Source organism: Heteronotia binoei, chromosome 16, assembly GCF_032191835.1.
Source record: "Heteronotia binoei isolate CCM8104 ecotype False Entrance Well chromosome 16, APGP_CSIRO_Hbin_v1, whole genome shotgun sequence".
NCBI classification, from domain to species: domain Eukaryota; kingdom Metazoa; phylum Chordata; class Lepidosauria; order Squamata; family Gekkonidae; genus Heteronotia; species Heteronotia binoei.
Genome location: NC_083238.1, coordinates 62,897,522 through 62,915,363, shown reverse-complemented (window position 1 = coordinate 62,915,363; position 17,842 = coordinate 62,897,522). Strand labels below are relative to the sequence as shown.

General features: G+C 49.5%; 1 protein-coding gene across 1 annotated transcript in view; it reads right to left on the bottom strand.

The window, feature by feature from the left end:
* Positions 1–17,842, bottom strand: part of SPAG16 (sperm associated antigen 16) — a 541,355-nt gene that overhangs the window by 522,978 nt on the left and 535 nt on the right. The window lies entirely within an intron of this gene.

Here is a 17,842-nt window from a genome sequence, read left to right as displayed (position 1 = left end):
GGGTCAAAAGGAAGGATCTCAACTACATGTTATGTTTAGCATGCAGCTAACTTCCATGGTGTTTTTTATTTGTAGCATGGTAAACAGCACATCTTGTTTTCACCCTCTTGTTGAGGGTGAAAGAGAAGAGCACAAAAGTAGGCTTGAAACTCAACATCAAAAAAACTAAGATCATGGCATCCGGCCCCATCACACCTTGGCAAATAGGGGAAGACAAGGAAGTAGTGACAGACTTCACATTCCTGGGATCCAAGATCACTGCAGATGGTGACTGTAGCCATGAAATTAAAAGACGTTTGCTCCTTGGGAGGACAGCTATGGCAAACCTGGGCAGTATAATAAAAAGTAGAGACATCACCCTGCCAACAAAAGTCCATATAGTCAAAGCGATGGTATTCCCAGTAGTAATGTATGGCTGTGAGAGCTGGACCATAAGGAAGGCCGAGTGCAGAAGAATAGATGCTTTTGAGCTGTGGTGCTGGAGAAGAATCTTGAGAGTCCCTTGGACCGCAAGAAGATCAAATCAGTCAATCCTAAGGGAAATCAACCCAGACTGTTCCCTGGAAGGTCAGATGCTGAAGCTGAAGCTCAGATACTTTAGCCACCAAATGAGAAGGGAGCACTCCCTGGAGAAGACCTTGATGCTGGGAAAGGCAGAAGGCAAAAGAAGAAGGGGATGGCAAAAGAGGAGATGGCTGGACAGTGTTACTGATGTAACAAACACGAATTTGACCAGACTTCGGAGGATGGCGGATGACAGGAGGGCCTGGCATGACTTTGTCCATGGGGCCGCAAAGAGTCGGACTCGACTGTGGGACTGAGCAACAACAAAACAGTGCATCTCTTGAAAGCCTGATGGTTAGGACCAATCATGTTCACAAACACCACGCAGCACAATACCTGGCTATGCATTCTACTACTCTTCAATGGGACATCACCAGATCCCACCCTGAGACAACATCAGGCTCTTCCCATGAGTTGGGATCATGCTGCCCAGCTCTGCCCGCTCACCTGTTACGCCTCCTCATAAGAAAACTGGGCCCTGCAGGACAGACAGTCTGGATTGGGCTCTCCATAATTACACTTCAAAAAGAAATATCTAAACATTATAATTGTAATGATAGCCCCTGTGGTTAGTCAGAAAGGCACAGTGGACAAAACATTGTAGGCACTAGAGCTGTAATGTAACTACTGTAATGTAAAGGTAAAGGTAGTCCCCTGTGCAAGCACCAATCGTTTCCAACTCTGGGATGACACCGCATCACATTTTCACATTTTTCACCAGACTTTTACGGGGTGGTTTGCCATTGCCTTCCCCAGCCATCTACGCCTTCCCCCCAACAAGCTGGGCACTCATTTTACCGACCTTGGAAGGATGGAAGGCTGAGTCAACTTGGAGCCGGCTGCCTGAACCCAGCTTCTGCCGGGACCAAACTCAGGTCATGAGCAGAGAGCTTGGACTGCAGCTTTACCACTCTGCGCCACGGGGTTCGTGATTACTGTACTAAGACAGTATACTATTGTTTTTTTATAATTTTCAAAGGATTTTAAAATTTCCCCTGGGCTTTGACCTCATCACAGCCACGCTAGGGAGGTCACTCTGAGTCTAACGTTACAGATGAGGAAGCGAGGTGGGGGTGGCTCCCTCCCCACAGCATCACAAAGACCCCCTGGCAAGACCTCACAGCAATGTTCCCTCTAAGCTGTGGAGTCTCATGAGCAAAAATGCCGCTTTGTGAGCTACTGGCATTAAAGTGGTGAACCCCTGCATAGATTAGTTTGCTCCAAGTCAGGGGTGGTCAGCGGTAGCTCTCCATGCTGGCTGGGGCTGATGGGAGTTGTAGGCAAAAAACATCTGGAGAGCTACCACTGGCCACCCCTGCTCTAGGTCCATTTTTCCTGAGCTGAGACAAAAATGTGTGAGCTGGAGGCAAAAATAGTGAGCTAGCTCACACTAACTCAGCTTAGAGGAAACAGTGCCCCATGGTAGATTTCCCAGATGAATCTTATAGCTCCAGCTCTAGACCACACTACAGTTATGAGTAAGTACCAAAAAGTAAACATTCACTAGAAGACCTAACGTTAACCTATGTGCAAGGAAATCATTTTGGGTTGCTTGCTCTTTCAGTTTGCTCACCTTGATAGCAAACACTGTCTTATTTTGAAGATATTTTGTAGTAAATGCTCCCTGATCTTGCTTTTCCCTAAAAACCCATCTAAATAGTAGGTTCAGGTCTATTGTACAACACACAGAAATATATTTAACTGAACTCGAATGCTGTCCTTTGAAGAATGGAAATCTATTTGAATAAGTCAGCTGCCTTCAGGCCACACATCTCAGTAGCTGTACTGTGGAGTTCCTCTATTAAAAATGGCTGCCATGGGGCAATTTGTATGACAGACAACAGACTACAATTCAAGGATGCACGCATTTTAAAAAATTTGTAAATTACATTATAAAAATAAAATGTGTAAAATATCTGGAGGGCTGGCTGATAAATACTTGAATTTAATCCGTTTCTACAGAAAAGCTTGAATGTAGGGTTTTTCTTTATACAAAAAAAAAATGAAGGGGAAACCTTAGTTTCTCTCCCACATAAATTACCGAGGAAGGCTAGAGTCGTCACTTTGGAAACAAGTCACATCTGTCTGCTTCATCAAATTTACTCCCACGAACATCTTTTCATACCATTGACACTAGGAGATAGAAGTGACAAAAAATAAAAGCTTAAACCTATGGGAGGAGGGGTGACCCACTTTGGGCAATGAAGTGGTCAGTGGCACACAACTGAGGTCCACATCAGCCAATGATGGGTTCCAACTCACAAGGCCTCACCCCAAAGGGTGATTAACATGTGGAACTCACTGCCACAGGAGGTGGCAGGCAGCTACAAGCATAGACAGCTTCAAGAGGGGAATGGATAAGCATATGGAGCAGAGGTCCATCAGGGGCTATTAGCCACAGCTTATCATTGGAACTCTCTGTCTGGGGCAGGGATGCTCTGTATTCTTGTGCTGGAGGGGGCATAGTGGGAGGGCTTCTAGCCCCACTGGTGACCTCTTGATGGCACTTGGCTTTTTTGGCCACTGTGTGACACAGAGTGTTGGATTGGATGGGCCATTGAACTTTGGTTGTGAGCAGAGCTTAGGACTGCAGTACGGTAAATTAAGATACCAAAATGGGTGTTTGAGAGAGAACTTGGCTGGAGGTTTCAGCTGACTTACGAGGAAGCTGCAGGAGCAGCAAAACGCAATCAAAGCCGGGGTTTGCGTGAAGGCTAGAATTTTTCCTTCAGAAGTCAACAAGCAACGGAGGGACTCCTGTGGAACTTTATTATTGAGTCTTAGTACTCAGTTTAGAAAACTCAGAGACTGTGTGGGGTCCTCCTTGGAATATTGTTTTGAGACTTTTGTTTGTTGTCTATTTATACTGTATGAATGCATGCCCACTGTTTGTAAGCTGTTCATTTCATGACAATAGAATTTTGTATACACCAGTCAAGAGTGTTTGTTTTTGCACAATATTTTGTATTTTTGTACTATAGCCTCATAAGCTGATGCATAGACTAACAGATACATCTTTTGCGTTCTTTACAAGTTATTTGATGACTACTTCACTTCCGTGTTGTGAACACACAGCAGGAGGTGGCATAAGAGGACAGCGGGCAGAGGGGACCGCCAAAAGCCCCTAATTCTCAAGCCTGAAACTCCTAAGGTGAGGCTTGATGGTGCATGGGAAGAGCCACTAATGACTCCGGGTTGGATCCAGACTAAACCAGCAATTTCCACTGCTGCTGCCGCCCTTCATGTCATTCCTCTGACCCCTCCAGGAGCAGCATTTGAGGTGGGGGGGATCAGTGGGCTGCAGTGGGAAAGGAGTGGCAGGGAAGTTCTGTTTCCCAGCAGAAAATTTAGTCTGGATCCAGCCTGTGGAGGGGGTTGTGGAAATGGCACTGAATTGATTTTCATATTTATAATGACGGCAGTTCTTCCATGCTATGCACTGTGCCCCAGGGGACCTGTGAAAGTCAGCTGTCCCAGCCACAGCCTCAGAGGAGAGGCAAGGGGGAGGCCTGCAGTGGAACCCCTGGATCCTGTCTCTGGGGAAGGGAGCTCTGACTCTCGAGAGCTTCTACCCCACACATCTGGCTAGCCTCTAAAGTGCTCCCGGATTTGAGTCTAGCTAGTCACAATCATGCTTAACCCCTGCCTACCGGCTATATGCAGCTCTGCTCACTGTACCCCATTCCATTGTCTAATGAAGTCTGCATGCATATGGGGAGGGACAGTGGCTCAGTGGTAGAGCATCTGCTTGGTAAGCAGAAGGTCCCAGGTTCAATCCCTGGCATCTCCAAATAAAAAGGGTCCAGGCAAGGAGGCGTGAACAACCTCCACTTGAGACCTTGGAGAGCCACTGCCAGTCTGAGTAGACAAGACTGACTTTGATGGACCCAGGAGGGTCTGATTCAGTAGAAGGCAGCTTCATATATTCATGGAGAGGGAGGGTGGCTCAGTGTCAGTCTTAAAGGTGCTCTTGGACTCCTACTTTGTTCTATCGCTTCAGACCAACAAGGCTGCATACCTGGATCTAGTCACGATCATGTTGCTTTGAAGAATCATAGAGTTGGAAGGGACCTCCAGGGTCATCTAGACCAACCCCCTGCACAAGGCAGGAAACCCACAAAAACCTTCCCCTAAATTCACAGGATCTTCATCGCTGTCAGATGGCCATCTAGCCTCTGTTTAAAAACCTCCAAGGAAGGAGAGCCCACCACCTCCTGAGGAAGCCTGTTCCACTGAGGATCTGCTCTAAACTCACAAACCCCTTCCCCTAAAGTCACAGGATCTTTATTGCTGTCAGATGGCCATCCAGCCTCTGTTTAAAAACCTCCAAGGAAGGAGAGCCCACCACCACCCAAGGAGGAAGCCTGTTCCACTGAGGAATCACTCTAACGGTCAGGAAGTTCTTCCTAATGTTGAGCCAGAAACTCTTTTGATTTAATTTCAACCTGTTGGTTCTGGTCCTGCCTTCTGGGGCCACAGAAAACAATTCCACCCCATCCTCTATCGGACAGCCCTTCAAGTACTTGAAGATGGTGATCATATCACCTCTCAGCTGCTTCCTCTCCAGGCTAAACATCCCCAGTTCCTTCAACCTTTCCTCATCGGACTTGGTCTCCAGACCCCTCACCATCTTCGTCGCCCTCCTCTAGACCCGTTCCAGCTTGTCTGTATCCTTCTTAAAATGTGGTGCCCAGAACTGAACAAGACTCCAGGTGAGGTCTTACCAGAGCAGAGTAAAGTGATACCATCACATCACAAGATCTGGACACTAGACTTCTGTTGATACAGCCCAAAATTGCATTTGCCTATTTAGCCAAGAGATGCCATGGTCAACATATCAACATATGAATCCTACCCCTCAAGCTATTCACATAACTGTATTTACTTGCTAACTGTAGCAGGTTGTTGAGCCATAAGGGATGGAGAGCACACACAGAAGTCTTAGCAGAAACTGAGAAATGGGGGGGGGGGGGCAGCTGACCGCTTTGCCATTTCAACACCTGAGCCTCCGTGACAACCCTGGTGTTGAGAGTCTCTACAGGAAAGGGGGGGGGGGGCTAAACAAATCTGATATATTCAAAGGCTACTTAATTTATGGGATTAGATGAAACAGGATTTTTTATTTTGAGCTCCTAACTATTTAGGCCTCGCCTTCCAGTGGCTCAGGACCATCTGTGACTTTCTGAACCCCATTCCCAAAACACATTTCAAGCAACTGGAAGGCCCTTGGTCGGTGGAGCTTGTGGATAGTAGATAGTTCCTGCCCTGAAACAGCTACTGCTGGAGGAATGGGTACGCTTGGGCCTCCCAGGAGTGCAGGAGAGTAACAAACGTGGAGAGTAATTGTGAATGTGCCTCTTTAAGAGCCACAGAGTGCGGACCACTGCTCTAGGGTGACCCCTGCTGGACATTTCTTTCTAATCATGACACTACCCAATATATATTTCCACAATGTAGTAAAGCAACAAAGCCTCACTCATGGGGTGGGGGGAGCTCTGACTCTCGAAAGCTTACATGCAGCCTCGGAAAACCTGCTGGAAATCTTTAAGGGGCTACTGGACTTGACTCTAGCTCATTTGCGGAAGGGACAGCATTCCACCTAGCAAAGTGAGAGGCCTCTAAGCAGCTGAAGAAAGACAATAACATGTAAGATGATGCAAACAGGCATCCAATGGCACCCTTGAAGAAGAAAGGTCTAATGCTGAGTGCCTTCACATTAGGAGGGTGGGGAAGGGAGATGGCAGGGCTAACGGTGAGGGTGATGGTGGTGGTGGTTAACCATTCTTCATGTCTTAGAATCCTAGAATCATAGAGCTGGAAGGGACCTCCAGGGTCATCCAACCCCCTGCACAATGCAGGAAACTCACAAACACCTCCCACTAAATTCACAGGATCTTCATCGCTGTCAGATGGCCATCTAGCCTCTGTTTTAAAAACCTCCAAGGAAGGAGAGCCCACCACCTCCCAAGGAGGAAGCCTGTTCCACTAAGGAACCACTCTAAACTCACAAACACCTCCCCCTAAATTCACAGGATCTTCACTGTTGCCAGATGGCCATATAGCCTCTGTTGAAAAACCTCCAAGGAAGGAGAGCCCACCACCTCCCAAGGAGGAAGCCTGTTCCACTGAGGAACCACTCTAGACTCACAAACACTTCCCCCTAAATTCACAGGCTCCTCATTGCTGTCAGATGGCCATCTAGCCTCTTCTTAAAAACCTCCAAGGAAGGAGAGCCCACCACCTCCCGAGGAGGAAGCCTGTTCCACTGAGGAACCGCTCTAAACTCACAAACCCCTCCCCCTAAATTCACAGGATCTTCATTGCTGTCAGAAGGCCATCTAGCCTCTTCTTAAAAACCTCCAAGGAAGGAGAGCCCACCACCTCCCAAGGAGGAAGCCTGTTCCACTGAGGAATCACTCTAGACTCACAAACACCTCCCCCTAAATTCACAGGCTCCTCATTGCTGTCAGATGGCCATCTAGCCTCTGTTGAAAAACCTCTAAGGAAGGAGAGCCCACCACTTCCTGGTGTGCAGTGTGAAGGAATATCCTTCTTTAGTCCATTTTTAAAACACAATACATATTCTTTAAGAACATTATGGCATTATTTTGCTACTGAAGTCTTAATTTTTAAAAAAATTCTTAGAAAATGTTAGCATTTTTGGCTATTTGGGTTATAAAGGGTATAAATTTAAAAGGTCTATAGCATGAAAGTGGATTTTAGGAGTTTGTGAAGCTAACATAATGTAGTTTAGCATGCCATCTGTGGGGGGGGGGGGGGGAAGCAATCTGGTCAAAAGTTCTCATCAAAAATCAAGTCCATTTTATTCCATGGGTCTTTCCTTCCAGGAAAATGCTTTTAGGAGTGCAACCCCTCCTACTTCCAATCCCAAAGTGAGTCGTTTGATGTTCTGATTTGGGCACCTGCCTGCCACCCCCAAGGGACTTTGCAGGGTATGCTGAGGGGTGGCATTCAAAACTCCAGAGTGTGGCCCCTCAGGCCCTCCAATCTGGAAATCCCACCCCTCAAGCCAGGCGTAAGCCTCTGGGCAGTGAGGAGAAAGCACTCCGCACAGCCCCAGAAGTTGTTTTCATAAAGTACTCTGAGTGAGAAAGCGGGAAAATAAAGGAAGCTGACAGGAAGAAAGCAGATTCCTTTGAAATGGGGTGCTGGAGGAGAGTTTTACAGATGCCATGGACTGCCAAAAAGGCAAAAAAGTCAACTCTAGTTCAAATCAAGTCTGACCTCTCCCTAGAACAGGGTTGACCAGCAGTAGCTCTCCAGATGTTTTTTGCCTACAACTCCCATCAGCCCCAGCCATCAGCCATGCTGGCTGGAGCTGATGGGAGTTGTAGGCAAAAACATCTGGAGAGCTACCGTTGGCCACCCCTGCCCTAGAAACTAAAATGGCTCCACTGAGGCTAGATCCAGCTGGGTGGCTGCCGGCTGCATGAGTCTGTTTAGCAGTAGAAAAAGAGCAAGAATCCAGCAGCACCAGAAAGACTAACAAACGTTTCTGGGGAGGAGATTCAATGAGTCACTGCTCACTTCTTCAGACAGATCAAGATGGGTGGCCCTGTTCGTCTGTCTGGAGCAGCAGAAAAGAGCCAGCGTCTAGCAGCACCTTCAAGACTGACAAAATTGGTGGCTGGGGAGGAGCTTTCAGGAGAAAAGAGTCAGTGCTCAGGAGGAGGTGGCTGGGAAGGAGCTTTTGTGAGTCACTGCTCACTTCTTCAGACAGATCAGGATGTGTCACTGTGTTAGTTTCTCTGTAGCGGGAGACAAGAGCCAGAGTCTAGGAGCACCAGAAAGAGAAGCAACATTTGTGGCAGGGGAGGAGCTTTTCGCAGTCCCTGCAGTAGTCACTTCCTCAGATAGATCCAGATTAGGGGAGGGACGGTGGCTCAGTGGTAGAGCATCTGCTTGGGAAGCAGAAGGTCCCAGGTTCAATCCCTGGCATCTCCAAAAAAGGGTCCAGGCAATAGGTGTGAAAAGCCTCAGCTTGAGACCCTGGAGAACCGCTGCCAGTCTGAGAAGGCAATACTGACTTTGATAGACCAACGGGTCTGATTCAGTATAAGGCAGCTTCATATGTTCATATCAGTGTGAGTCTGTCTATAGCAGCAGGAAAGAGTCCAAGTCCAGCAGCAACTGAAAGACTAAGAGAATCTGGGGCAGAGTAAATGAGCTTTCCCGAGTCTCTGGTGACTCTTTACCTCGGATGGCATAGCAAGAAGAGACTGCCATGACAGGAGAAGTGGAAAGCAGTAAGGGAAGAGGAAGACCCAAGAGGAGAGGGCTGGGCTCCATCATCAAGGCACCCACCAGCCCCCCACACCCCATCTGCAAGACTTGAGCGAAGCTGAGAGCAAGAGGAGAGGTGAGAGGCCACTAATCCATGGAATCACCAGAAGCAATTTCACAGAATCACAGAATTGGAAGGGACCTCCAGGGTCATCTAGTCCAACCCCTGCACAATGCAGGAAACTCACAAACACTTCCCCCTAAATTCACAAGATCTTCATTGCTGTCAGATGGCCATCTAGCCTCTGCTGAAAAACCTCTGAGGAAGGAGAGCCCACCACCTCCCGAGGATGAAGCCTGTTCCACTGAGGAACCACTCTAAACTCACAAACCCCTCCCCCTAAATTCACAGGATCTTCATTGCTGTCAGATGGCCATCTAGCCTCTGCTGAAAAACCTCTGAGGAAGGAGAGCCCACCACCTCCCAAGGAGGAAGCCTGTTCCACTGAGGAACCACTCTAAACTCACAAACCCCTCCCCCTAAATTCACAGGATCTTCATTGCTGTCAGATGGCCATCTAGCCTCTGTTGAAAAACCTCCAAGGAAGGAGAGCCCCCCGCCTCCCGAGGAGGAAGCCTGTTCCACTGAGGAACCACTCTAAACTCAGAAACACCTCCCCCTAAATTCACAAGATCTTCATTGCTGTCAGATGGCCATCTAGCCTCTGCTGAAAAACCTCTGAGGAAGGAGAGCCCCCCACCTCCCGAGGAGGAAGCCTGTTCCACTGAGGAACCACTCTAAACTCACAAACACCTCCTCCCTAAATTCACAGGATCTTCATTGCTGTCAGATGGCCATCTAGCCTCTGTTTAAAAACCTCCAAGGAAGGAGAGCCCACCACCTCCCGAAGAGGAAACCTGTTCCACTGAGGAACTGCTCTAAACTCACAAACACCTCCCCCTAAATTCACAGGATCCTCATTGCTGTCAGATGGCCATCCAGCCTCTGTTTAGAAAACTCCAAGGAAGGAGAGCCCACCACCTCCTAAGGAATTTAATGGCACCCTCTAGGCATGTACAGAGTGCTGGCAGCCTCAGCAATGAGAAGGATAAGAAGATATGCCCCTTGTCTCCTTCCTTCCTTGGAGATTTCTCAACAGAGGCTGGATGGCCTTCTGACAGCAATGAAGATCCTGAGAATTTAGGAGAAGGTGTTTGTGAGTTTAGAGCAGTTCCTCAGTGGAACAGGCTTCCTCCTTGGGAGGTGGTGGGCTCTCCTTCCTTGGAGGCTTTTAAACAGAGACTAGATGGCCATCTGACAGCAATGAAGATACTGTGAATTTAGGGGGAGGTGTTTGTGAGTTTCCTGCATTGTGCAGGGTGTTGGGACTAGATGACCCTGGAGGTCCCTTCCAACTCTATGATTCTAGGATTAGGAAGAACTTCCTGACTGTTAGAGGGGAGGGGTTTGTGAGTTTAGAGTGGTTCCTCAGTGCAACTGGCTTCCTCCTTGTGAGGTGGTGGGCTCTCCTTCCTTGGAGGTTTTTAAACAGAGGCTAGATGGCCATCTGGCAGCAATGAGGATCCTGTGAATTTAGGGGGAGGGGTTTGTGAGTTTAGAGCGGTTCCTCAGTGCAACTGGCTTCCTCCTTGGGAGGTGGTGGGCTCTCCTTCCTTAGAAGTTTCTAAACAGAGATTGGATGGCCATCTGACAGTGATGAGGATCCTGTGAATTTAGGGGGAGGTGTTTGTGAGTTTAGAGTGGTTCCTCAGTGGAACAGGCTTCCTTGGGAGGTGGTGGGCTCTCCTTCCTTGGAGGTTTTTCAACAGAGGCTAGATGGCCATCTGACAGTGATGAAGATTGTGTGAATTTAGGGGGAGGTGTTTGTGGGTTTCCTGCATTGTGCAGGGGGTTGGACTAGATCACCCTGGGGATCCCTTCCAACTCTTCTGTGATTCTAACAGGCTTCCTCCTTGGGAGGTGGTGGGCTCTCCTTCCTTGGAGGTTTTTAAACAGAGGCTAAATGGCCATCTGACAGCAATGAAGATCCTGTGAATTTAGGGGGAGGTGTTTGTGAGTTTCCTGCCTTGTGCAGGGGGTTGGACTAGATCACCCTGGGGATCCCTTCCAACTCTTCTGTGATTCTAACAGGCTTCCTCCTTGGGAGGTGGTGGGCTCTCCTTCCTTGGAGGTTTTTCAACAGAGGCTAGATGGCCATCTGACAGCAATGAAGATCCTGTGAATGTAGGGGGAGGTGTTTGTGAGTTTAGAGTGGTTCCTCAGTGGAACAGGCTTCCTCCTCGGGAGGCGGGGGGCTCTCCTTCCTTGGAGGTTTTTAAACAGAGGCTAGATGGCCATCTGACAGCAGTGAAGATCCTGTGAATTTAGGGGGAGGTGTTTGTGAGTTTAGAGTGGTTCCTCAGTGGAATAGGCTTCCTCCTTGGGAGGTGGTGGGCTCTCCTTCCTTGGAGGTTTTTAAACAGAGGCTAGATGGCCATCTGACAGCAAGGAAGATCCTGTGAATATAGGGGGAGGTGTTTGTGAGTTTAGAGCGGTTCCTCAGTGGAACAGGCTTCCTCCTGGGGAGGTGGTGGGCTCTTCTTCCTTGGAGGTTTTTAAACAGAGGCTGGATGGCCATCTGACAGCAATGAAGATCCTGTGAATTTAGGGGGATGTGTTTGTGAGTTTAAAGGGGTTCCTCAGTGGAACAGGCTTCCTCCTTGGGAGGTGGTGGGCTCTCCTTCCTTGGAGGTTTTTAAACAGAGGCTAGATGGCCATCTGACAGCAAGGAAGATCCTGTGAATTTAGGGGGATGTGTTTGTGAGTTTAAAGGGGTTCCTCAGTGGAACAGGCTTCCTCCTTGGGAGGTGGTGGGCTGTCCTTCCTTGGAGGTTTTCAGACAGAGGCTAGATGGCCATCTGACAGCAATGAAGATCCTGTGAATTTAGGGGGAGGGGTTTGTGAGTTTAGAATGGTTCCTCAGTGGAACAGGCTTCCTCCTCTGGAGGTGGTGGGCTCTCCTTCCTTGGAGGTTTTTAAACAGAGGCTAGATGGCCATCTGACCGCAATGAGGATCCTGTGAATTTAGGGGGAGGTGTTTGTGAGTTTAGAGTAGTTCCCCAGTGGAACAGGCTTCCTCCTCTGGAGGTGGTGGGCTCTCCTTCCTTGGAGGTTTTTCAACAGAGGCTAGGTGGCCATCTGACAGCAATGAAGATCCTGTGAATTTAGGGGGAGGTGTTTGTGAGTTTAGAGCGGTTCCTCAGTGGAACAGGCTTCCTCCTTGGGAGGTGGTGGGCTCTCCTTCCTTGGAGGTTTTTAAACAGAGGCTAGATGGCCATCTGACCGCAATGAGGATCCTGTGAATTTAGGGGGAGGTGTTTGTGAGTTTAGAGTAGTTCCCCAGTGGAACAGGCTTCCTCCTCTGGAGGTGGTGGGCTCTCCTTCCTTGGAGGTTTTTCAACAGAGGCTAGGTGGCCATCTGACAGCAATGAAGATCCTGTGAATTTAGGGGGAGGTGTTTGTGAGTTTAGAGCGGTTCCTCAGTGGAACAGGCTTCCTCCTTGGGAGGTGGTGGGCTCTCCTTCCTTGGAGGTTTTTAAACAGAGGCTAGATGGCCATCTGACCGCAATGAGGATCCTGTGAATTTAGGGGGAGGTGTTTGTGAGTTTAGAGTAGTTCCCCAGTGGAACAGGCTTCCTCCTCTGGAGGTGGTGGGCTCTCCTTCCTTGGAGGTTTTTCAACAGAGGCTAGGTGGCCATCTGACAGCAATGAAGATCCTGTGAATTTAGGGGGAGGTGTTTGTGAGTTTAGAGCGGTTCCTCAGTGGAACAGGCTTCCTCGGGAGGTGGTGGGCTCTCCTTCCTTGGAGGTTTTGAAACAGAGGCTAGATGGCCACCTGACAGCAATGAGGATCCTGTGAATTTAGGGGGAGGTGTTTGTGAGTTTAGAGCGGTTCCTCAGTGGAACAGGCTTCCTCCTTGGGAGGTGGTGGGCTCTCCTTCCTTGGAGGTTTTTAAACAGAGGCTAGATGGCCATCTGACAGCAATGAAGATCCTGTGAATTTAGGGGGAGGTGTTTGTGAGTTTAGAGCGGTTCCTCAGTGGAACAGGCTTCCTCGGGAGGTGGTGGGCTCTCCTTCCTTGGAGGTTTTTAAACAGAGGCTAGATGGCCATCTGACAGCAGTGAAGATCCTGTGAATTTAGGGGGAGGTGTTTGTGAGTTTAGAGCGGTTCCTCAGTGGAACAGGCTTCCTCCTTGGGAGGTGGTGGGCTCTCCTTCCTTGGAGGTTTTTAAACAGAGGCTAGATGGCCATCTGATAGCAAGGAAGATCCTGTGAATTTAGGGGGAGGGGTTTGTGAGTTTAGAGTGGTTCCTCAGTGGAACAGGCTTCCTCGGGAGGTGGTGGGCTCTCCTTCCTTGGAGGTTTTGAAACAGAGGCTAGATGGCCACCTGACAGCAATGAGGATCCTGTGAATTTAGGGGGAGGTGTTTGTGAGTTTAGAGCGGTTCCTCAGTGGAACAGGCTTCCTCCTTGGGAGGTGGTGGGCTCTCCTTCCTTGGAGGTTTTTAAACAGAGGCTAGATGGCCATCTGACAGCAATGAAGATCCTGTGAATTTAGGGGGAGGTGTTTGTGAGTTTAGAGCGGTTCCTCAGTGGAACAGGCTTCCTCGGGAGGTGGTGGGCTCTCCTTCCTTGGAGGTTTTTAAACAGAGGCTAGATGGCCATCTGACAGCAGTGAAGATCCTGTGAATTTAGGGGGAGGTGTTTGTGAGTTTAGAGGGGTTCCTCAGTGGAACAGGCTTCCTCCTGGGGAGATGGTGGGCTCTCCTTCCTTGGAGGTTTTTAAACAGAGGCTAGATGGCCATCTGACAGCAGTGAAGATCCTGTGGATTTAGGGGGAGGTGTCTGTGAGTTTAGAGCGGTTCCTCAGTGGAACAGGCTTCCTCCTTGGGAGGTGGTGGGCTCTCCTTCCTTGGAGGTTTTTAAACAGAGGCTAGATGGCCATCTGACAGCAATGAGGATCCTGTGAATTTAGGGGGAGGTATTTGTGAGTTTAGAGTGGTTCCTCAGTGGAACAGGCTTCCTCCTTGGGAGGTGGTGGGCTCTCCTTCCTTGGAGGTTTTTAAACAGAGGCTAGATGGCCATCTGACAGCAATGAAGATCCTGTGAATTTAGGGGGAGGTGTTTGTGAGTTTAGAGCGGTTCCTCAGTGGAACAGGCTTCCTCGGGAGGTGGTGGGCTCTCCTTCCTTGGAGGTTTTTAAACAGAGGCTAGATGGCCATCTGACAGCAGTGAAGATCCTGTGAATTTAGGGGGAGGTGTTTGTGAGTTTAGAGCGGTTCCTCAGTGGAACAGGCTTCCTCCTTGGGAGGTGGTGGGCTCTCCTTCCTTGGAGGTTTTTAAACAGAGGCTAGATGGCCATCTGATAGCAAGGAAGATCCTGTGAATTTAGGGGGAGGGGTTTGTGAGTTTAGAGTGGTTCCTCAGTGGAACAGGCTTCCTCGGGAGGTGGTGGGCTCTCCTTCCTTGGAGGTTTTGAAACAGAGGCTAGATGGCCACCTGACAGCAATGAGGATCCTGTGAATTTAGGGGGAGGTGTTTGTGAGTTTAGAGCGGTTCCTCAGTGGAACAGGCTTCCTCCTTGGGAGGTGGTGGGCTCTCCTTCCTTGGAGGTTTTTAAACAGAGGCTAGATGGCCATCTGACAGCAATGAAGATCCTGTGAATTTAGGGGGAGGTGTTTGTGAGTTTAGAGCGGTTCCTCAGTGGAACAGGCTTCCTCGGGAGGTGGTGGGCTCTCCTTCCTTGGAGGTTTTTAAACAGAGGCTAGATGGCCATCTGACAGCAGTGAAGATCCTGTGAATTTAGGGGGAGGTGTTTGTGAGTTTAGAGGGGTTCCTCAGTGGAACAGGCTTCCTCCTGGGGAGATGGTGGGCTCTCCTTCCTTGGAGGTTTTTAAACAGAGGCTAGATGGCCATCTGACAGCAGTGAAGATCCTGTGGATTTAGGGGGAGGTGTCTGTGAGTTTAGAGCGGTTCCTCAGTGGAACAGGCTTCCTCCTTGGGAGGTGGTGGGCTCTCCTTCCTTGGAGGTTTTTAAACAGAGGCTAGATGGCCATCTGACAGCAATGAGGATCCTGTGAATTTAGGGGGAGGTATTTGTGAGTTTAGAGGGGTTCCTCAGTGGAACAGGCTTCCTCCTTGGGAGGTGGTGGGCTCTCCTTCCTTGGAGGTTTTTCAACAGAGGCTAGGTGGCCATCTGACAGCAATGAAGATCCTGTGAATTTAGGGGGAGGTGTTTGTGAGTTTAGAGCGGTTCCTCAGTGGAACAGGCTTCCTCCTTGGGAGGTGGTGGGCTCTCCTTCCTTGGAGGTTTTTAAACAGAGGCTAGATGGCCATCTGACCGCAATGAGGATCCTGTGAATTTAGGGGGAGGTGTTTGTGAGTTTAGAGTAGTTCCCCAGTGGAACAGGCTTCCTCCTCTGGAGGTGGTGGGCTCTCCTTCCTTGGAGGTTTTTCAACAGAGGCTAGGTGGCCATCTGACAGCAATGAAGATCCTGTGAATTTAGGGGGAGGTGTTTGTGAGTTTAGAGCGGTTCCTCAGTGGAACAGGCTTCCTCCTTGGGAGGTGGTGGGCTCTCCTTCCTTGGAGGTTTTTAAACAGAGGCTAGATGGCCATCTGACCGCAATGAGGATCCTGTGAATTTAGGGGGAGGTGTTTGTGAGTTTAGAGTAGTTCCCCAGTGGAACAGGCTTCCTCCTCTGGAGGTGGTGGGCTCTCCTTCCTTGGAGGTTTTTCAACAGAGGCTAGGTGGCCATCTGACAGCAATGAAGATCCTGTGAATTTAGGGGGAGGTGTTTGTGAGTTTAGAGCGGTTCCTCAGTGGAACAGGCTTCCTCGGGAGGTGGTGGGCTCTCCTTCCTTGGAGGTTTTGAAACAGAGGCTAGATGGCCACCTGACAGCAATGAGGATCCTGTGAATTTAGGGGGAGGTGTTTGTGAGTTTAGAGCGGTTCCTCAGTGGAACAGGCTTCCTCCTTGGGAGGTGGTGGGCTCTCCTTCCTTGGAGGTTTTTAAACAGAGGCTAGATGGCCATCTGACAGCAATGAAGATCCTGTGAATTTAGGGGGAGGTGTTTGTGAGTTTAGAGCGGTTCCTCAGTGGAACAGGCTTCCTCGGGAGGTGGTGGGCTCTCCTTCCTTGGAGGTTTTTAAACAGAGGCTAGATGGCCATCTGACAGCAGTGAAGATCCTGTGAATTTAGGGGGAGGTGTTTGTGAGTTTAGAGCGGTTCCTCAGTGGAACAGGCTTCCTCCTTGGGAGGTGGTGGGCTCTCCTTCCTTGGAGGTTTTTAAACAGAGGCTAGATGGCCATCTGATAGCAAGGAAGATCCTGTGAATTTAGGGGGAGGGGTTTGTGAGTTTAGAGTGGTTCCTCAGTGGAACAGGCTTCCTCGGGAGGTGGTGGGCTCTCCTTCCTTGGAGGTTTTGAAACAGAGGCTAGATGGCCACCTGACAGCAATGAGGATCCTGTGAATTTAGGGGGAGGTGTTTGTGAGTTTAGAGCGGTTCCTCAGTGGAACAGGCTTCCTCCTTGGGAGGTGGTGGGCTCTCCTTCCTTGGAGGTTTTTAAACAGAGGCTAGATGGCCATCTGACAGCAATGAAGATCCTGTGAATTTAGGGGGAGGTGTTTGTGAGTTTAGAGCGGTTCCTCAGTGGAACAGGCTTCCTCGGGAGGTGGTGGGCTCTCCTTCCTTGGAGGTTTTTAAACAGAGGCTAGATGGCCATCTGACAGCAGTGAAGATCCTGTGAATTTAGGGGGAGGTGTTTGTGAGTTTAGAGGGGTTCCTCAGTGGAACAGGCTTCCTCCTGGGGAGATGGTGGGCTCTCCTTCCTTGGAGGTTTTTAAACAGAGGCTAGATGGCCATCTGACAGCAGTGAAGATCCTGTGGATTTAGGGGGAGGTGTCTGTGAGTTTAGAGCGGTTCCTCAGTGGAACAGGCTTCCTCCTTGGGAGGTGGTGGGCTCTCCTTCCTTGGAGGTTTTTAAACAGAGGCTAGATGGCCATCTGACAGCAATGAGGATCCTGTGAATTTAGGGGGAGGTATTTGTGAGTTTAGAGTGGTTCCTCAGTGGAACAGGCTTCCTCCTTGGGAGGTGGTGGGCTCTCCTTCCTTGGAGGTTTTTAAACAGAGGCTAGATGGCCATCTGACAGCAGTGAAGATCCTGTGAATTTAGGGGGAGGTGTTTGTGAGTTTAGAGCGGTTCCTCAGTGGAACAGGCTTCCTCCTTGGGAGGTGGTGGGCTCTCCTTCCTTGGAGGTTTTTAAACAGAGGCTAGATGGCCATCTGATAGCAAGGAAGATCCTGTGAATTTAGGGGGAGGGGTTTGTGAGTTTAGAGTGGTTCCTCAGTGGAACAGGCTTCCTCGGGAGGTGGTGGGCTCTCCTTCCTTGGAGGTTTTGAAACAGAGGCTAGATGGCCACCTGACAGCAATGAGGATCCTGTGAATTTAGGGGGAGGTGTTTGTGAGTTTAGAGCGGTTCCTCAGTGGAACAGGCTTCCTCCTTGGGAGGTGGTGGGCTCTCCTTCCTTGGAGGTTTTTAAACAGAGGCTAGATGGCCATCTGACAGCAATGAAGATCCTGTGAATTTAGGGGGAGGTGTTTGTGAGTTTAGAGCGGTTCCTCAGTGGAACAGGCTTCCTCGGGAGGTGGTGGGCTCTCCTTCCTTGGAGGTTTTTAAACAGAGGCTAGATGGCCATCTGACAGCAGTGAAGATCCTGTGAATTTAGGGGGAGGTGTTTGTGAGTTTAGAGGGGTTCCTCAGTGGAACAGGCTTCCTCCTGGGGAGATGGTGGGCTCTCCTTCCTTGGAGGTTTTTAAACAGAGGCTAGATGGCCATCTGACAGCAGTGAAGATCCTGTGGATTTAGGGGGAGGTGTCTGTGAGTTTAGAGCGGTTCCTCAGTGGAACAGGCTTCCTCCTTGGGAGGTGGTGGGCTCTCCTTCCTTGGAGGTTTTTAAACAGAGGCTAGAT